Here is a 20,361-nt window from a genome sequence, read left to right on the forward strand (position 1 = left end):
AAGTTCCCGATAAGCCATTCTCATGTCCATTATAACCATTCCCAATCTCAATGCACTGCACTTCTGACTTCTAAGATGTCCTTTGTTTAACATCACTACAGGCATGGTGGCGTCTTTGCTGATCCTCACATAGTAGAGAATGGCTCAGTTTGTGGCCATCACCCTGTTGATACTTTTATAATAATAAAAAAAAATGTACTTCCTCCATGCTATGAGGTAAATCTTTTTGTCCTCCATCCAACTTAATATGTTGAAACCCCAATCCTTAACAAGTTGTATTCACCAACAAGACCTTTGAGAGATAACCAAGTCATTGGCATAGGTCCTACTACATGAGTGTTCTAGTTAAAGCCTTCTACTTCAGATCATACCACATAACAATTAAAAATAGGTTTTTCATATATAGTCAACATTATAACAGATTTCCATGGGCACAGTCTACTAAGGAAACATAGACTTTGAAAAGACCAAAGGAAACCTCCAAGTTCCTCCATTAGTGAAGTTAATGTTTAAGGATGAAAGGGGGCCATTGATGCTACCAGTAAAGCATTTCGGAGGTCTGGGGTCTACCCACATACTCAAAAATAAGAATTAAGTCAAGATATGAATGATAAATGATAAAACAAATAAGAAGGATAAAGGGAACCAGCACTGCTTTTTTATAAATGAAATTTGGTGAAGGAATATTCACAACGAATAAAAATCTCAGTCCAAGTGTCTTCACCATTATCCTTCTAAAGGTTTTCAAGAGTAATCTTCGGGGTATGATCAAGAACCATGTTACCAGTGTGACACTCAGGGTGTAAATCATAATCAGTAGATGACACTTGATGAGTGCCCAGACCAGTGTAGTTGACAGGTCTTACCCAGAATAGGTGCACTCAGAAGGGTGATTAGAATTAAATGTAGACAAATGGTGTATATGTAAACTCCATGTCGATAAAAAGCCTGACACTTTATTTCATGCTTGTACATAGAATAAGAATAGTATCTCAAGGTGAGATATTAAGGGAAGCCAACTGTAAACTGAGCTATAGACACAACAAAGGGAATGCAGTCACCATCTCTCTTGCTAAAGAGAGCAGTGTAAGAAGCACAGGGCTCTGCATGGAGGCCCAGATCCCTGGGGTTGCTCACTTGCCAGATAGGTTTATGTTTCAGGAACAGAACTGCCTGTAGTGTCTCCCTCTTGGAGTTCTACCCATTGTTATTGCCCTTGAACCCAAATTTAATTGTTTCTGGGTTTTGCATAATAATTTGCAGAAACAGTTATATAGTAAAAGGGTGGTGTGTTGTCTCATAAAAAAAAAAATCAAATGAAAATCATTCAGCAGATGCAGGGCAACCATTAGCAATGACCACAGTGGAATCAGTTACTTAGGTGTCATAAGGGTATCAGGGTTCTACTGTTTTTTTTATGCTATATAGAAAAAATCAGAGAGAGAGAAAAAAGGAGATAGGAAAGATAAGAAAGTTTCTTCTGATCTCTTATCCCAAGCATGTCTTCACAGATGCTGCCCTCTCACTTCCTGCCTACACAGTGTCCCTTGTGTGGGAGAGATGAAAGTCTCCAGGAAGGCAATACAGAAGCTATGTCAATGTCAGTACCAGTGCACAGGAAAATCAAAGTCTCAGCCAAGAGTAGCGAACAGTCAATCCCATGCCTCCTGATGCCTCCAGAGCACCGATGCCAGCCCCTTAGATCACTTTCGGTTTCTTCTCTCATTGACTGCTCTATGGTTGTTCCTAACTGAATCATCCTTGACCTACACTGATCCCCCCGACTCATCCACATTGTCCCCCGAGTTATCCACATGGTCCCCCTAGTCATCTTGTGAATGTTTACTGCATGCTGTGGACTGGGCCTTATATCAAGAAAAAGAGACTGTTGGTTTTATGAAGCATTTAGATTTGAGGGAGAAATTGATGATTATTTTTAGCTTTGGCTGTTTTTTTTTTCTTTTTGAAGCAAGGTCTCCTATGAGTCTTGGGCTGTCCTTAGATTCAGTATTCTGCTTTAGCCTCCTAGATGCTGAAATTAAAAGTGAGAGCCAATGTGCCTCCCCAAGGTGAAGTTTTAAAATTTCAAAGAAAGCAATCTAATATTCCTCTAAGTAAGCATTGTGACCATCCACCCTCCTTACCTCCTAGTCCTGTCTTGATCCCATCTTAAGTACTCAGTACTATTTTTCTTCAAGCTTCTTCAGCTGTGGAGTCTATAGTTGCTTTTGTATTGTGGTGATCAAAATATCTGATAGAACTGACTTAAGGAATGAAATGGTTATTTTAGTTTATAGATTCAGATCACAGTCCATTCCAGTAGGGAAGACATGGCAAAGTGGCAGCTATTCACATGACAGCACACAGGGAGCAGCAAACAGTGGACCCTGGAGTCTATACTAACAGTATTCAAAGACTTGCCCCTAGTGATTCATTTCTGCCAGACAGACCTATGTCCTCCAAGCTGCACAGCCTTAAACTAATACAAAGAACTTGCAACCAAGTATTCAAAACAAGGAGTGTGGAGGGCATTGATTTAACCAAGAGATTGTTTCTCATAAACTTTAAATTATCAGGTTAAAGGATGTCACTTCTGGTTATTAACTGTGGTGCAGACTTCTTACTGGACATCAATCCTCCTTAGTAGACTGGGTTACCATATCCCACACCATCTTCTTTTCATAGATTGATTATGTACCCACATTTTATTCATTTTCCATGCAATTGTCTGCATTATTGTGGGGATATCTACAAATGCATAAAACATGTATATCAAGATGGCTACATAGTTCTTTGACTTGATTAATTATAATTATCCCCTCTATTCATCTCTTCAGCATGACTACAATTTGGACTTTACCCATGACTGTGCCACTTTAAAAAGCATTTTCACTAATATCTAACACAGAGAGTGACCTTCCTTCTTGATGCCCTCTCATTTCTTGCCCCTTAGAAGTACAGTTAAATGGCTGTTCAATAGCTTCTCTTATCCAATTTCTTATGTTTTCCATCCTGCCAAGGTATTCCCCCGATCCACAAAGCACATTATGCTAGGCATTATTCTCTACCCCTTTCAAATACTTTCTTTCTTTTTTTTATTAGATATTTTCTTGATTTACATTTCAAATGTTATCTCCTTTCCTGGTCGTCCCCGGAAAACCCCCTATTCCCTCTCCCTACTCACCAACTCACCAACTGCTGCTTCCTGGCCCTGGCATTCCCCTACAATGGGGCATAGAGCCTTCACAGGACCAAGGGCCTCTCCTACCATTGATGATTAACAAGGCCATCCTCAGCTACATATGCAGCTGGAGCCATGAGTCCAACCATGTGTACTCTTAGGTTGGTGGTTTAGTCCCTGGAAGCTCTGGGGGTATTGGTTAGTTTATATTGTTGTTCTTCTATGGGGCTGCAAACCCCTTCAGAAACTTAGGTCCTTTTGCTAGGTCCTCTCCTGGGGACCCGGTGCTCAGTCCAATGATTGGCTGTGAGTATCCACCTCTGTATCTGTCAGGCTCTGGCAGAGCCTCTCAGGAGACAGCTATATTAGGCTCCTTTCAGCAAGCACTTCTTGGCATCCACAATAGTGTTTGTGTTTGGTGACAGTGTATGGGATGGATCCCCAGGTGGGACAGTCTCTGGATGGTCATTCCTTCAATCTCTGTTCTATACTTTGTCTTTGCAACTCCTTCCATAGGTATTTTGTTTATTCTTCTAAGAAGGACTGAAGTATCCACACTTTCATGTAGTTTATGAATTGTATCTTGGGTATTTCGAGCTCCTGGGCTAATATCCACTTATCACTGAGTGCATACCATACGTGTTCTTTTGTGATTGGGTTACCTCACTCAGGATATTTTCTAGTTCCATCTATTTGCCTGTGAATTTCATGAATTCGTTTCTTTTAATAGCTTTATAGTATTCAATTAGGGAAATCTACCACATTTTCTGTATCCATTCCTCTGTTGAAGGACATCTGGGTTCTTTCCAGCTCCTGGTTATTATAAATAATGCTGCTGTGAACATACTGGAGCATGTGTCCTTATTACATGTTGGAGCATCTTCTGCGTATGTGCCCAGGAGTGATATTGCTGGGTCCTTCAAATTCTTTCTTTTTCCTCTGTATTTATTCTTCTCTCTTACAATATATCCCAACTGCAATCTCCTCTCCCTCCAGTTCTCCCAGTCCCCCTCCTGCCTCCTCTCTACCCAATATCCATTGTTCCTCTGTTTCCCTTTAGAAATGAGAAGGCCTCCCACGGATAGCAACTGAATATGGCATAACCAAAAACCAGCACTAGGCCCAGACTCTCATATCAAGGGTAGATGAAGTAACTCTGGAAGAAAAGGGTCCCAAGAACCAGTAAAAGAGTTAGAGCCACTTCTACTGCCACTGTCAGAAGTAGCCCCAAGCAAAACAACTACAACATGTATGTATGGACCTATCAGGTCCATACAGGCTCATGATTTTTGTTTCATTACCTGTGAGTCCCTATGAGTCCTGGTTAGTTTTTCTGTGGGCTGTGTTCTTCTCTTGTTCTTGACCTCTCTGACCCCAACAATACTTTTCCCCCTTTACTGTGCAGTTCTCTGTGCTCTGCCTAATATCTGGCTGTGGGTCTTTGCATCTGTTTCCATCAGCTGCTGGAGGAAGTCTATCTGATGATAATTGGGCTAGCTATTAGTCTCTGAGTATAGCAGAATATTATTAGGAATCATTTCAATGTCTTTTTAAATTTTAAGCCTGTCTTGTTTGGTTTTACCTTAGGTCTCTGGGATATGTCTTAGAATTTCTAAGTCATTATTGCCCAAGCACACAAGGAAAAGACCTTAAAACTAATTTTATGAAGTTGATAGAGGTCCTTAAAGAAGAAGTGAATAGATCTCTTAAAGAAATTGAGGGAGAAAAAAACAAACAAATATAGGAGGAAGTAAGCAAAACCCTTAAAGGAAGCTTGAAAATAGAAATAGAAAGATTAAAGAAATTCCAAACTGCACGTATTTTGGAAATGGAGCTTTGGAAAATCTAGATAAATGAACAGGAAATAGAGGAAAATTTCACCAACAAATACAAGAGATGGAAGAAAGAATCTCAGGAGTTGAAGATATGATAGAAAAAATTGATACATCAGTCAAAGAAAATATTAAAATAAAAAGTACCTATCACAGGCCTCCAGGAAATCTGAGACACCCTGAAAAGACCAAACCTAAGAATGGTAGGAATAGAAGAAGGAGAAAGATATCCAGCTCAAAGGCCCAGAAAATATTTTCAAAACAATCACAGAAAAAAATTTCCTAACCTTAAGATGGAAATGCTTACAAAGGTGCAAGAAGTATACAGAACAACAAATAAATTGTGTCAGAAAAGAAAATACCCTCACTACATAATAATCAAAACACTGAACATATAGAACAAAGAAATTATAGTAAATGCTGTGAGGGAAAAAGGCCAAGTAACATATAAAGGCAGACCTATCAGAATTACATATGACTTTTCAACAGTGTCTAAAAGCCAAAAGGGCCTGGGCAGATGTCCTGCAGACTCTAAAAGGCCACAGATCGAACTCACACTACTATACTCACCAATACTTTTAATCACCACAGACGGAGAAACAAGATATTCTATGATAAACTCAAATTTTAACAGTATCTATCCACAATATATAGCCTTACAGAAGGTTCTAGAAGAAAAATTTCAACCAAGGAGGCTAAGTATACCCATGAAAACATAGGTACTAAATAATCTCTCACCAGCAAATCCAAATGAAGGGAAGTGCCCTTTCAAATTCTTCATGCTTGTTCAACACATTTTCTCTGAACACTTGAACCACAGATCAAGATGACCATCTGAAGGTCTGCCTCCCATCTCTGTGGTCTTTGCATCTATACTATCTTACATTCATTTGTAAATACATAAATTGTAATGTATCTTAGGAAATAAAAATAAGTATAACAGAATACCATTTCTAACTTAAGAACTGAGTCAATGGAAGTTCTAACATCTCATCCATGAAAAAAAACCAATAGCTTATACTTCTTTAAAGCTTATCTAGGCTTATCCAAGCTAACAAAAATTATGAATTTTCTGAATGCAGAATTTGTTTCAAGAGTTCCAACTTGCTTTTATCATACCCACGTATTTTTTATATTATTTTTACAAATCCTTTTATTAGTGCTGTGGATCAAATGAAGGGCCTTGCATAGGTTAGGCATGTGTTTTACGACTGGGCTTCATCTCTAGCCGTTGTTTTTATTTTGATTTATTACATCTTCCCATCTGTCCACCCATCTGTCTGTCTGTCGTTCTATCAAATGGTATGCTAAGGCATGCATGTGGAAGCTATAGAACAAAATGCAAGAATTATTTGCCTCTTTCTACCATGTCTCAAAGGTCACACTTAACTTGCCATACCTTGCCAAATGTGACTTTACCAGATGAGCCATCTTGTAAGCCCTTGTATTTTTTTGTTTGCTTGCTTTTTGGTTTCATGTTGCTTTAATTGGGATTTCTCTATGTAGTTCAGTCTGGCTACAAGTGCTCAGATGCCTCTCTTATATCTCTCAATTGCAGAGATGCCAAGTAGTGTATAACTTCCTGGGGAGATGTAGAGAAAAAAAAATATTGTCCACTCCAGATAAAACACTGAAAACAGACAAAAGGAAGTTGATTCTACCTCTTGAATCAACTAGTTGGGATTTGTGATGGATGGCTTTAGTTCAACTTGAAACAAGCTAAAGTCTCCTGAGAGGAGAAAACTCAGTTAAGAAAATGCATCCATAAGGTTGTGCTGTAGGCAAGCCTGAGGTCATTTTCTGAACTAGTTACTGACCGTGGAAAGACTAGCCCATTGTGGGTGGTGTCACCTTGTTCATGTTGCTTTTATTCCCTTGGATGAAGGATGAGATGAGAGCCATACCCAAGCAGTGTGAATACAAGGCTTGAGCATCTCTTTCTCTGTTCCAACTATCCCTAGGTCTAGAAGTTTCTAGCCTCCTTACAATCTAATCTTCCAAGCTGACTAATTAAATCTGGTTTCTCTCTTAGCTTCTGACTAAATTGTTCTACTTAGCCTCATACTAACTTTAGCAATATGTTCTAATCTTCTGGCTCCTTCTCATTCTCTCGCTCTTTCTGTCTTTCCTTGTATCTAGCTTGTTCTCTCTCTGACCTGTCTCTGTAAAACTGTCCTAGTAAAACCGCCATACACACATAACATCTCTCTGTCTCTATCTCTTTCTGTCTCTCCATTGCTCTTTCTCTCACTTTTTCTCTTTGTGTCTCTCTCCCTACTCTTAAGTAGCCTCTTGTTCTTGTGTGAGTTGGGTATATCCTGTTGCTCATTCTCTCAAATCTTTCTCTGATTTGTCACTATGTCTGCAATTCAATTAGTGAGTACTTATAGCCAGACTGAACTACATAGAAAATCCCTATTATGGCTGCTTCCTTCTACAAACTACCCATACCTCCATAGTTAGGGATTAAAGGTGTAAACTAAGGGTGTGTCTGTATTCCAGCCAAATCATTGTATAATCTAGGGCATCTACATTCCGGCAGGATTTTTATAGACCTAGAAAGTCATTGGATGCGATTCCTTGCCAGAGCAGCTATGTTGCTGGATTAAAATTCCTCTGCATCATCTCTGGTAAGGAGGGTCTATAAGAAGACAGGCTGAGTAAGCCATGGTGAGCAAGCATAAAAAGCACCTCTCCAGGATCTCTGCATCAGCTCTTGACTTGAGTTTCATGCCCTGTTTGAGTTCTTGTCCTGATTTTCTTTGATGATGAGCAGTGAGATGAAGTATAAACCCAATAAACCCTTTCCTCCCCAAGTTGCTCTGATAATGGTGTTCATCACAGTAATAGTAACTCTGAATAAGATAGGTTTATTTATGGAAGAGTGGGTGACTCAAGGATAACTATTACATGAAAAAAACAACCCCAGTGTGACAGACAACTCAGGACAGCACACAATTTAGTGGTGGGTTGAAGAATCTGGAATCCAAGGTGATCCTCTGTTATATAATTTCAAGACATTCTGGGCTACATAAAACTCTTTTTTAAAAAAAAGAAAAAGCAATACCATCAAAAACACAAAACTAAACAGAACATAAATGAAATAAACAAGCCAAACCCTGAAGGTGGAAGTTCATGGCTCTTGTAACCTTCTGAGTTTTCTGATCTTATATGTTTCTTTAGTTTCCTGAATCTCAATTTTCTCCTCCCTTCCTCCCTTCCTATCTTTCTTCCCTCCTTCCTTCCTTTCTTCTTTCCTTCCTTCCTTCCTTTGTTCCTTCCTCCCTTCCTTCCTTCTTTCCTTCCTTTCTTCTTTCCTTCCTTCCTCTTTTTATTCTTTCCTCTTCACCTAAAACAGCTACTCAGCCACAGAACACAACACACACAACCATCCCTACTTCCAGGTTTTGAACCATTTTTCTAAGTCAGTGAAAAGTAATTAGTAGAAACTCCTTTAGAAGTTAAGTAACTGGTTGAAGAAAGTGAATAAAATAATAAAACCACTCCTCTAACCTTGACAACAGTGTGTGTGTGTGTGTGTGTGTGTGTGTGTGTGTGTGTAATATTTATACAAGCTAAGTTCTCAGACCAGTGCCAGCAGCACAGGGAAGTGGATGATTTCTGCCCAAACTTTGTAAGCAGCCTCTCCATAAATCACTAAAAGTTAATCATGACAGAAGCCAATCTTGTTCATTCCTTTTAAAAGCCCAAATCGATTTGTTCAGCAACCACCCTGCTGAGGACGAGATAAAATGAAGGCGCACTGAGGCCAACAAGAAAGGATCCAAACTGGGGAGGTGTATAGAATGAGAGTGATCATTAGGAGCAACTGTTTGCAATCACTTTATCTTTTTATTCTAGAAATACAGAGGAAAACTATGTTGCTCGTTTGTTTGGGAAAATTCAGAAATTGAGACTTTAGGGTAACAAAGCCTGACTCATTCCACTTTACTGACTAACCCCTAGTTACAGGGGAGCAACCAGTGTCTCACCATAGCAATTCCCTTGCTTTCCTGTCTAGTTAATGTCATGAATTGTTCAATGTAGTCAGTGACAATCTCAGATTCCTATTCAACCAGAATCTTATCAAAGCCATAAAAGAACCCCTCCAACTTGAATCCATAAATGGTAACAAAAATATGTAAAGTCACAGAACAGAGAAGAAAGCTTTGTGGTAGACATCTAGGGTTAACATTTTATTATATTTACTATATTATACTATGCAGAGCTACTGTAATTCGCTTTCATGCACTTTGTGTCTGTGTGTGCTTCCTGGGTATGGTGGAAAGAATACTATCTTAGGTAGGGTGATTATTGCTGTGATGAAACAACATAGCCAAAGCAATGTGGGGAAGAAAGGGTTAATTTGGTTTATGTTTTCATATCAATGTTCATTACTGAAGGAGGTCAAGTCAGGAACAAGTCAAAACAGGGCAGAAACCCAGAGGCAGAAACTGATACAAGGGCCATGGAAGAGTGCTGCTTACTTCATCATTTGCTCAGCATGATTTTCTAAAGAACCCAGGACCACCATCCCTGGGTGGTCCTACCTACAACTGGATGGGTCTTTCTTTATCTAGCACCAATTAAGAAAATGCCTTACAGGCTTGCCTACAGACCAATCTGGTGGAGGCATTTTCTCCATCAATATTCCTTTGTCTCCAATGATTCTAGCTATGCCAAGTTGACAGCCAAGTAACAAATACTACATATTGATGTATGTATACTTATACATCACATGTTGTAGGATGCTAATAAAGCCCTACAAGGGACCACATCCTAGTTGGTCCCATAAGAATACACAACTGCCAGCATTCTACCAAGCCAGTGTTTCTAGGGTTCATTGGCACCGTCAGTGCATTCTGTAAACATGGCTTTACTGTTGACATTTGTGTGGAGTCAAGTGATTCCATTTGTTATAAGAAACTCTTGTGACTGTCATCATGATAGCTATGGTGTTTCAGGTATATGGACTGTAGATTTATAAGAAGCAATATCAATAGAAAAGGCAATTTTCAGGACAGCTTTAGTATACAGCAGTGGATATAATAAAGTTATGGCCAGGGAGTGAAAGGTCACATATTTAACCTCCTCCTTCACAGTGGTTATTTATCCAGAGCACGGTAGTAACAAGAGGGACTTGGGAGAGCAGCTCACTGACATCTCCATATTGGGTTATCTTATCTGTGTAGCTATTAAAATATTCCCTTTAGAAAACATTCATATGGGGTCCAAATATCCTCTCACAAGGTGGCTCTTAGAGAAGTCTATTTAATGGATTTTCACCGGAACTCTGGGCTTATCTTGTAACCTTGATTAGATTGAGAAGAGCACAGGAGACTGGCAAATCCTATCTAGGAGATGCCTGGGAGAATATTTAGATAGGATTCATTAAGAGAGAGAAGACCATAGTACATGAGAGCAGAATAGTCCCATAATTTAAAAACTGAGATAAAATGAAATTGCGAAAGGAAAAAGTCAACTAGTACATGCCCTGTCCTTTCTGAGTTCTGGCACTATAGTGTGAGCTTCTCTACTCCACACTATAGTCTCTCTCCCATGAAGGGCTGAAACTCTTGAAATTGTGAGCTACAACAAATCTTCATTTCCTTAAGAGTTTTTCCAAGTATTTTGTTACAGTAAATACAAAAATGATAAGTACATCTCTATTAATACCATGCTCTTATATAATTTCCAAATGATAGCTTTCCAACGAACCTTTTAGCTGAGTCTAGAACTTAATATTGTTTCATAACCCTAGCCATTTCTTCATTTAAAACAAAATGAGCCATTTGAATCTTTGTCCACTAGAGTGTATTCCTTCATGACTGCTTCTAAAGGGTGTCCTGGGGTTGGACTATCCTGCTATCATTTTTGAATGACTTTGCAAAATCACTTAAGTCAGGCCTACTTTATATCTCTGGTGGCCACTTGGTTCCAGGAAATACCTGTTGTGTAATAATTTCCCCCGAATTAAAACATTCCACCCTGGAGAGAGACTACTTAAGATTCAAGAAGTAAACAAAACTTGTAAGGCTCAGGAAATAACAACTCACAAATCTCAGAAAGTCCCTGAAACTTATCATATTCACAAGTACCAAGTTACATGGAATTCCTTCTAAAAATTCAAAATAGTAGTTATAAGAGACAAGATCTTGGGTTCAGACTTCATCTAGGAGAACCTGACCTAAGGTTGAACTCTGTAGCACCAGTTTCCAAGTTACTCCCCAACAAACCTGAGACTCCAGGTTACAAGCTTGCCCCTGGTACTTTACATCCTAACAACTACTAATCAGGAGGAAAGCAGAAGTTTATGGTTTGGCTCCCAGCACAAGCCAATTATTTTAAAGGGCAACAAAATTCCATAATAGCCCCCAATCAGATGTGTGCCAGTCTAGAAACCTCCTTGCTTACTGGTCATTTCCTATAAAATCTTGTCCTGCTGAGATCTGGGACTGTGCTCTTCTGTCCTGTTGTGTTAGACATAGAAGCATGGCCCAAGGTTGAGCTTAAATAAAGAGAACCTAGTGCGATTGCATCAGAATTAGCTCCTTGCTGGACTTTTGGATTCTTTGAACACTTAACAGGTACAACATATATATTTATATAGTTTAAAAAAAGCTTTTATTTTTGTTCTATGCTGTTTCTCTTAAAAAACCACAATGGTGTTGCTGCTGCTGCTGTTTATTATAATGATAAATAAACTTAACTTTTAAATTATTCACTTGTGTTATTTATTTTTATATTGTACACTGATAGTTTAAAGTGCAAATATAGTGTCATTAAACTGCATGATAAGTTGTGGAAAATCTGTGATTCAAGTTGATAGTTCATATCTGTGATGCACTTTTCTTCCCCAAACACTAAAGATACTGCAAAACATTAAATGAATAAATAAAGTCAATTATTTTGATCTTGACTTTTCTTGAAATACACATATTTCATTCTACAAATGTCTGAACCTTTCTGATAAAAAGGAAAGTGCTGGGAGATAAAGGAGTTATGGCAGGTGGGTGTGCACGCCCTTTTTCTTCTCTCCAAATACTTTATTTTTAGGAGGTTGGTTCCAACATGAATAAAAATGTGATGAAACTTATTGATTGTTTTATAATTATGTAGTCTCCAACAAGTGAAATAAGTTGCTATTCAAAGGAATTAATGGCCATGCTTCCCTGTGATTTCTGTGAGCCTGACAAAGTTCCATACAATATGAAATGAGCCAAAGGAGTGAGTACTGTGCATACCTTTTTCATACTCCACGGATGCATCAGAATCCTCTAAGAACTCACATGATTAAAACAAAACTATTAAGAAGTTGAAGGCAGAAACATCAGGGAATAAAATCAAATGAGAAGACCTTTGAGGGATGAGATTCTATGACATCAGTCTCCTGTCCCTGATTTATGGGAGCTGGAACTAACATCTGGAAATGCTTCCCACTCACTCTCCACAGAAACTGAAGTAAAACGCAAACTGTAATTACAACTGGGCCTCTAACAACTGAGAACTAAGAGTTGACTAAAACTGAGTGTGGTGAGACACTGAGAGAATGACCCTACCTATGAAAATTGGAGAATATCTGAGAGCTGACAGTAGAGGTTATTCTCAATCTTTCCCAAGCTCACAAACATTATAAAGATACCTGATGAAACCGAGCAAGTCAAAACAAAGCACAGCCATTGTTTGATGCTCCAATCTGACATCCATATTTGTTCTTTAACTTACAACCCCTTGACAGTTCCAGAGCCATCCTGAAGAGAATGTAATGCAGAAAGAAGCTAGCTATTTCCCACCTGATATGTTATCAGATATTCTACACAACACATGAGTTATCACAACTCACATGTAGTTAGAAGCATCTCCTCCTTTGTCATTATTGACCTTACCTCTCTGCTGTCAAAAACAAGTATAAATCAAAGAGCTTAATACTTAATATTGTATAGTACCTTCACTTTGTGGATCAATTCTACATATCTGTAATCAAATGGACTGGAGTCCCATATGGAGGGGTCTGATTGTATATTATTTCTTGCATGTGCCAAGAGCAATTTAACACAGGCAAACTGGTAGACGGTATGGACCCTTTCCTAGGCCAACACATTTCTTCTTCCAATTTTGCACAATTGACATTTGTATTGGAAAATGTTCTTGTTCCAGTGACCTCTTAGGACATAGTGAACTTGAAATATAGCCTTATCTAGTTTTATAACTAGCAGGTTGAGTATAAAATAATATACCTTCATCAGTGTGAAAATAACCTGTATTGTTATTTATTTACCATGTTCATCTATCACCACCGAAAGAGAAATCAGAACCAAGAACTCTGAAAAGTCTTTCTGCTTCAGCAAAGTCCCGATTAAAATCTTGTGGAAGTAATAATATTTATTCAGCAACAAGCACTAAAAGAATATCTCATCATGTATTGAGGCACCCAGGGCAGCCTCTGTCTGGTTTTCATTCCCCTTAGGATGGCTCACAGTATTCAGTAAACACAGCATCTGTCAGGGGGCAGCGGAATGTAATGCTTTATTCCCATGCGATTCCAGGCCATTGTGAAAGTTGCCGCAGTGAACAATTAATCTAATATTAAAGCCTCACAGTAGTCGTGTTGCATTACATACAGTAGCAAAGATATGTCTGAGCTTCTCATGTTAACTCTCATTACAGATTCCCATAGGTTAAAGCTAAATCTGCAGACATGAAATGAAAGGTAAACCTATTGCTTAAATTACCTGTTTCCTAATTCCATCTTTTGCATCTTGCCCACCATTCCTTGCTCTCTCGGACCATTTGTGCACTAGAACATGACTTGCAGGAGCAAACTAAGATATTAGAAGTATGCTCATTAAGGGCACTTGAGCCAGTCCTGCAGAGAATTAAGGGTTGGGAGCTGATTTCCCAAAGTTTATAAAGGGACCCTTCAGGTATACCTTTGCGAGTAGTTAGTTTTAATCTATTTAAACGAGTTGTTTATTTTGACTACAGTGCTCCTCTCTGAGTAAAAAAAAAAAAAAGAAAAAAAAATCTTTTCAGAAAATGTTTTTTAGTTCAAGGCAGAAAATGAAGTAAACCTTAAGAGCCTTAGACAACATAAACCCAATGAAACGTGAGAGTGATTAATCAGAGCAGGGTCCTGAAGGCTGAAGAGCAGAGGGGTAGAGTAACTGTTTGGAAAACTCAAGAAAGAGGAATCCCGAGTGTCTGTGGTAGGAGTTGTGCAACCATAGAGTCTAAACACGGAATCACTGAATGACTCATAACCAACAGCAGTGGAGGTGTTATCACGACCAGATGACAGAAGCTAGCTCAGAGGCCACCATAAAAAAATAGTGAGACCCTTCAGCGCACACAGTTCCTGTGTCCCTGGGAGGCAGCCTATGGTCCACTGAGCACTGAGGTCTACTCTGCAGAGAGGGAGGAAGTGGATCCCAAGACCAGTTATGCCTTTGGCTTTTAGGTTTAGTTTTCAGTGGTCTGATTTATTGTGTTCTGTTGAACACATTGCTAGCATCATCTATTTTGGTGCCCGTGTTCTCTGGGGAAGGGAGCTCAGCTGAAAGGTTTTTCTTTCTGATGCACTTAACTATGTTGTCTGGGCTGGAGGCCCCGAAGATCGAATGGCCTGGATAGTTGTCTTCCTTAGTTGCCTGGAGATTCAGCTTGAGTGGGCGAGCCAGCTAGGGACTGACTAAGCATTACTCTGCCCACATAGCCACTGCATGGAGCTAGTTTGACTTCATCACATTTTGGAGATCTGGCAAGGACGGGAAGTGTTAAGGACTGACCATCAAAGGGAAGGGAAGGTCCTGGTGAGCACAGGGGGAATGCAAAGTCGAGTAAGTAAATAAGTAAATAAATAAGTGCAAAAATAAAAACAAATGGGAAATGTATAATCAACAATGAGTGAAGGAAATCTCAAATAACATCATTAACACTATGGAAGAAGGGGGTCTAAGTTACTTTCACATTACCGTGACAAAACAATATGAGCAAGGCAATTTAATGGAAGAATGCATCTTGGGGGTACTTACACTTTGAGAGGGCGTGTCTATGATGATCATGGCGGGGATCATGGCAGCAGGCAAGTAGGCATAGCACTAGTGGTGTTGACACCTTACATGCTTATATATAAGTAGGAGGTAGAGTGAGCTAAGAACTAGGACTTCTGAAGCCACAAAGCCCAGGATTAGTAGTACACCTCCTCCAACAAGGCCATGCCCCCGATCCTTCTCAAGCAGTCTACCAACTGGGGACCAAGTATTCCAATATATGAGCCAATGGGAGCCATTCTCATTCAAACTACCACAGTGTGAATGGAATGAGGCTAAGGCAAAATAATATAAAATTCACTATATCCATTGAAAAAAAGAAACACATAGAAATTATATACAGTCTTAATTAGTGTGTGGGTGGGAAGGATACTAAAATATGATAAATGAGAATAATGGAATATAAATAAACATAAAGAGAAAAATGTTAGAGAAGTAGAAGTTCATTTCTATATCTCCCTGATGTTCTAGAGAGAACAAAAACATACACACAAAAAGTGGGTAGTACATTTTTCAAGGAAATCATTCAAATAAATTTTCCAGAACTAAAACCAGGATTTGTCCTCAAAGGGTAATGATTGTGTGACTGTGACTTCCAGTAGATGCAGAAGAAGGTGGGGGTGGGGTGGGTGAATAAAGAGGACAAACATACCCATTGTGCAAGAAAGAAAATATAATGTACAGGATTTCAGCAGTTACAGCAGTACATGAACCGAACTGCAATTGAAATGAAAATTGTAACTAATTAGAGAGGATTATGTGGGTGGTAAGTAGAAATGGGAGAGTACTAAAGCATGCTTTTGAGATTGAAAAGTTAACAGATAATGCCTACAATTAAGAAAATGATAGAAATGTAAGGGTAATGTTTATGAGTATAAAGCAACTCCTGAAAAATGCTGTTATTTTTGACTTAAGTCTTGTAAGCTACTTTACAATCTAATATATATATGTATATGTACATATATATATAATATTAGAATATGTATATTAGAATATTCTCTCTCTCTCTCTTTCTCTCTCTCTCTCTCTCTCTCTCTCTCTGTGTGTGTGTGTGTGTGTGTGTGTGTGTGTGTGTGTGTGTGCATGCGTGCTTGGGGAGAAATTGGTGAGAAATGTCTCAGCAGCTAAAGGTCTCTGACACCAAGCCTGGCAACCAAGGTTTGAACCCCAGTAAGAGAACTAACTCCTGAAAGTTGTCCTTTCACCTCTACACACATGTGGCAGGCACACATACACATGAACATGTGTACACATGCACTCACACCATTAATATATCAATTAAAATGCTTGAAACAAAGAGTTTAGAGAGATTAAAAATGGACTAGTGAACTCCTACAAAGGTCACTCTGTACGGAGTTTCTCAAGGTCATTGTATCTCAAAGCACAGTATGACCGAGAAATTCCTAAGATTTCAAGAAAAGTACAGACTTAAGTGGAACTTAATATTATCCATTGACCACAGCCCTCTTGCAGAAGTTAACCCTATTGATGTTTTGATACATTTTGAGCACCCAAGATTTAGATAAACATTTTAAAATTCAATATACATATTTGAGTCATATGATAAATGATTTAAAATCTGTGTGAAGGGAAGACAATTGATAAAAATATAAGAAAACAAGAACACTTCCCTATTTGAGAGTTTTTATAAGCATGATTTAAGAATCTCAAACTGCTACTCTCAGAATGCTACAAGCTCCCAACTTTAAGACACTGAAGGATGAAATTAAAGATGATACCAAATACTCCAAGCTCCTAGATCAGCAAAGGCAATATTTGACCAAAGCTATAGTATCAAAACCAACCAAAAGATGTAATTCACATCAATATTTCAATAATATTCTTAACAGAACTAGAAAAAATCAGCTTAAAACTTCATATAGAAACACAAGAGACACACACAGCCCAAGGACCCAAGGAATTCTAAGGCAGAAAGCACACTGTTGGAAGAGGAACAATACCTGACTTCAAATTAGTCTCTGCAATGGCAGTAACAAAGACTGCATGCTGCTGTCACTGGAGCAGCTGTGTAGACTAACAGAATAGAGTGGAGGACCTAGGAATAGACAAGCCAGCTATGGCCAGGTAAATTTTTGACAAAAGCATAAAAAAAAATAAGCTAGGAAAAATCATATTCAACAAATGGTGCTGGCAACACTGGATATTATCTGCTGAAGAGGAGAATCCAATTTGCATCTTAAGTGGTGCTCTAAAATCAATTAAAAAGAAAAGGATTGTGGGAGGGGTTGAGCGAGCGGGCCAGAGTGAGCGGGGCAGGCAGAAGTCCTGAGTTCAGTTCCCAGCAGCCACACACATGATGTCTCACGGCCATCTGTACAGCTACAGTTTTTTTATGTGTACTCATACACATAAAAAATAAATAAAATAAATCTTTTTTAAGAAGGACCAAAAAGATTGATTTAAAAATTGAAATCCTGAGAGTGCTAGCGAAAACATTTCAAGTCACAGTTATGTGTAAGAACTTTCTGAATAAGATTCCGGTGTACAGAATAGCCCAAGATGAACAAACAGAATGATATAAAATAAACAGATTTTACCCAGAATAAACAAACAAACAAACAAATCCAAGTTATCCACAGGGTTAACAGGCAGCCCAGAGAATGTTGAGAGTGTGGATCTTTCTAGGTATACCGCAGAGAAAACGTGAGTATTTAAAACAGATTTAAAAAAAAATTGCAAAAAGAAAAGTGTACTTAGAAAAAAAACCTACAACAATAAATGAACTAAAGAAACAGATATTTCTCAAATGAAGAAAACCAAATAATCCAATAATTTTTCAAAAGTTTTCCACATCCTTAACCATCAGAGAAATGCAAATTAAAACAACGTTGAGATTCTGTCTTGGCCAAATGGTTATAATCAAGTAGACAGTGACAAAAATGGTGGCATTAACCTGCTTCTACCACCTTATTTCTTCTAGTGGCTCCAATAACTCCCAACTGTAACCCAAGCAACCCAATTGGTCAGTCCAATAGTTAAATGCCCATTGGTCATCATTTATGCAAGTGTGTATGGAAATGTGGTCTCTGGATTGCCAGTCATGAATTAGTCATAAAATATGTCTAAATGGAGTTGAAATAACTATCTTGGGAGAAGGTACTAAGAAAAAGTCATAGGTCAAAATCCAGGCTACCAGAGCAGACTATGAGAAAAGACAAAGGTAATTTAGTTTAGTTTTACTTGAACTTAAGACTTTCATCAATGTCAAAATAATTTTGCCTATGATTTATAGCGGAAGCTTCAAGCTTCTGAGCTTGTTCATTTATGAACTAGGTTTTCAGAGGTAACCCAGAGATGCTGCAAGCTGTCTGTTAGCTGCTTCCTTTTTGTAGATGGGGTTGTCATATACTTGGCACATATATCAAGTGAGATTATATTTTTATTTTAATCCCTTATTTCTGTGTTGGATATTCTAAAGCAACTTGAAAATGCCATTTAGCTTAAAGAATAATAAAAATGGGTATTTTTATTCAAGCACGTCTGTCATTTTGCTGTGTTGCCTGCCTCGCCTTTGTTCTGATATTTGTAACAGGAAAGATGTTCTAGTGGTTGTCTCACTAATTCTCATCCAGCCACAACCTTCCCAAAATTATTGGTTTTGTTGCAATGAACAGAGGCAGACAGTATAGGGCATGAGAGAGTGCGATCACATGCATGTCAGATAGCAATAAGAAAACTATTTGTCACTGGGTCTATGCCTACATATTTTTGGTGCTTGCCAAGGGAGGGTGTTTTCCTCTGGAGCACTGAGGTCTCTCAATTCCTTCCTCCCCATCTGCTTGTTCTCCATGCCTTCTTCTCTCTCCTGCACAGCTCCAAGCCATCCAAACAGAAGGGGAAAAAAAAACTGCTTCTCAGGCAAGCCTGAGAATATTTTTATGCAGCACTTCAGTAACTTGAAGATTCTGTCTTTGAGATTTATAGTCAGAGCTGTTTCTGAAGTGAGTATTCAGTGAAATTGGCTTGGAAAAGGGCCCCTTGGAATAAGAAAGTTCTGTGATCTAGGGAGGAAGTCTCCAGTGAATTATTGAATGATACAGATGAATAATCCCATCATGCATGTACACACTTTTATTTTACACACTCAAAGGCACAGATAGAGCTTTATATGTCAGAATGAATTTTTATGAATTTCTGTCTATAAACATTTTATCTAAACCATAATATATTCTTTGAGGACTATTTTAATGGATGTAGAATACCCTACATCCTGGCCTATGACCTGCTTAGCTGGTTGGCAGGCAGTAATGCCATGCAGTGAGCAATGGCAGGGTCTGAATTCAGATACTGTGTACCATCTATGGCCATACCACCCTGAACGTGCCCTGTCTCTTCTGATCTCAGAAGCTAAGCAGGGTCGAGCCTGATTAGTACTTGGATGGGAGACTGCCTGGGAATACCGGGTACTGTAGGCTTTAAACAAACAAACAGATACTGTGTACCAAGATTCTAGATCCTTCACATGCTTATGCAACATTGTAAAGGTACTCCGCTCTTCCATGCTTGCTCTCTAAAGATATTTCTCTGCGACATTAAGAATGTTGACGTTTCAATAAATTTATCATTCAAAATAATTCAGTAGTATGAAAGACACACTAACCACTACTAGTCTGCTAATTGGACATAGAATTAAACCAAATCCACTGGCTTTAAATGTGAAACAAACTCACAGTAATAAAAACATTAGAGCAGAGACACCTCTATGTCAAATACAGTCCTGACTTACCAGGTTAGACACAAATGTCCGTGGATCTGTTCAGAACAATCAGCATGAGGTAAGGAATTTAGGATTCTCTACTCACTGGATTTTTGTTTTTACACATCATCTACAGTTTTTGGAGATAGATATCAAATAAAGACTTATGAGGAACATGGCAGATTAGTTATCAACTCAGTGTAATCCAATGAAAAATAAAGTTAATATATAAAGGCAGTTTTCACCCCTCAGTTCCAGAGACTGCTATAAAAATAAACAATCCATGGGGAGGGTGAAGCCACACACCCCTACCAGAAAAATTCAATGGAGGTTTTAATACTTCTTTTTTATTTTATTTCCCATTTTTATAAATAATATACATTTTATAAATTTATAAAAATTTATAATATACAATTTATATTTATAAAATAATATACATTTTTATAAATAATATAAATTTATAGTTTATTTATACATTTGGACTCTTACTTATTTAGTTTAATTTTATGTGTATGAGTTTTTTTTTTTATTTTAGATATTTTCTTTATTTACATGCGAATTTCTCCATTCCCAGTTTCCCCT

The 20,361-nt window shown here is 38.3% G+C and overlaps 1 pseudogene; it reads left to right on the top strand.

The window, feature by feature from the left end:
* The first annotated feature begins 19,379 nt into the window (after positions 1-19,379).
* On the top strand, positions 19,380-19,498 carry LOC116087855 (annotated as a pseudogene).
* The last annotated feature ends 863 nt before the right edge of the window (positions 19,499-20,361 follow it).

Source organism: Mastomys coucha, unplaced genomic scaffold (assembly GCF_008632895.1).
Source record: "Mastomys coucha isolate ucsf_1 unplaced genomic scaffold, UCSF_Mcou_1 pScaffold13, whole genome shotgun sequence".
Taxonomy (NCBI): Eukaryota; Metazoa; Chordata; class Mammalia; order Rodentia; family Muridae; genus Mastomys; species Mastomys coucha.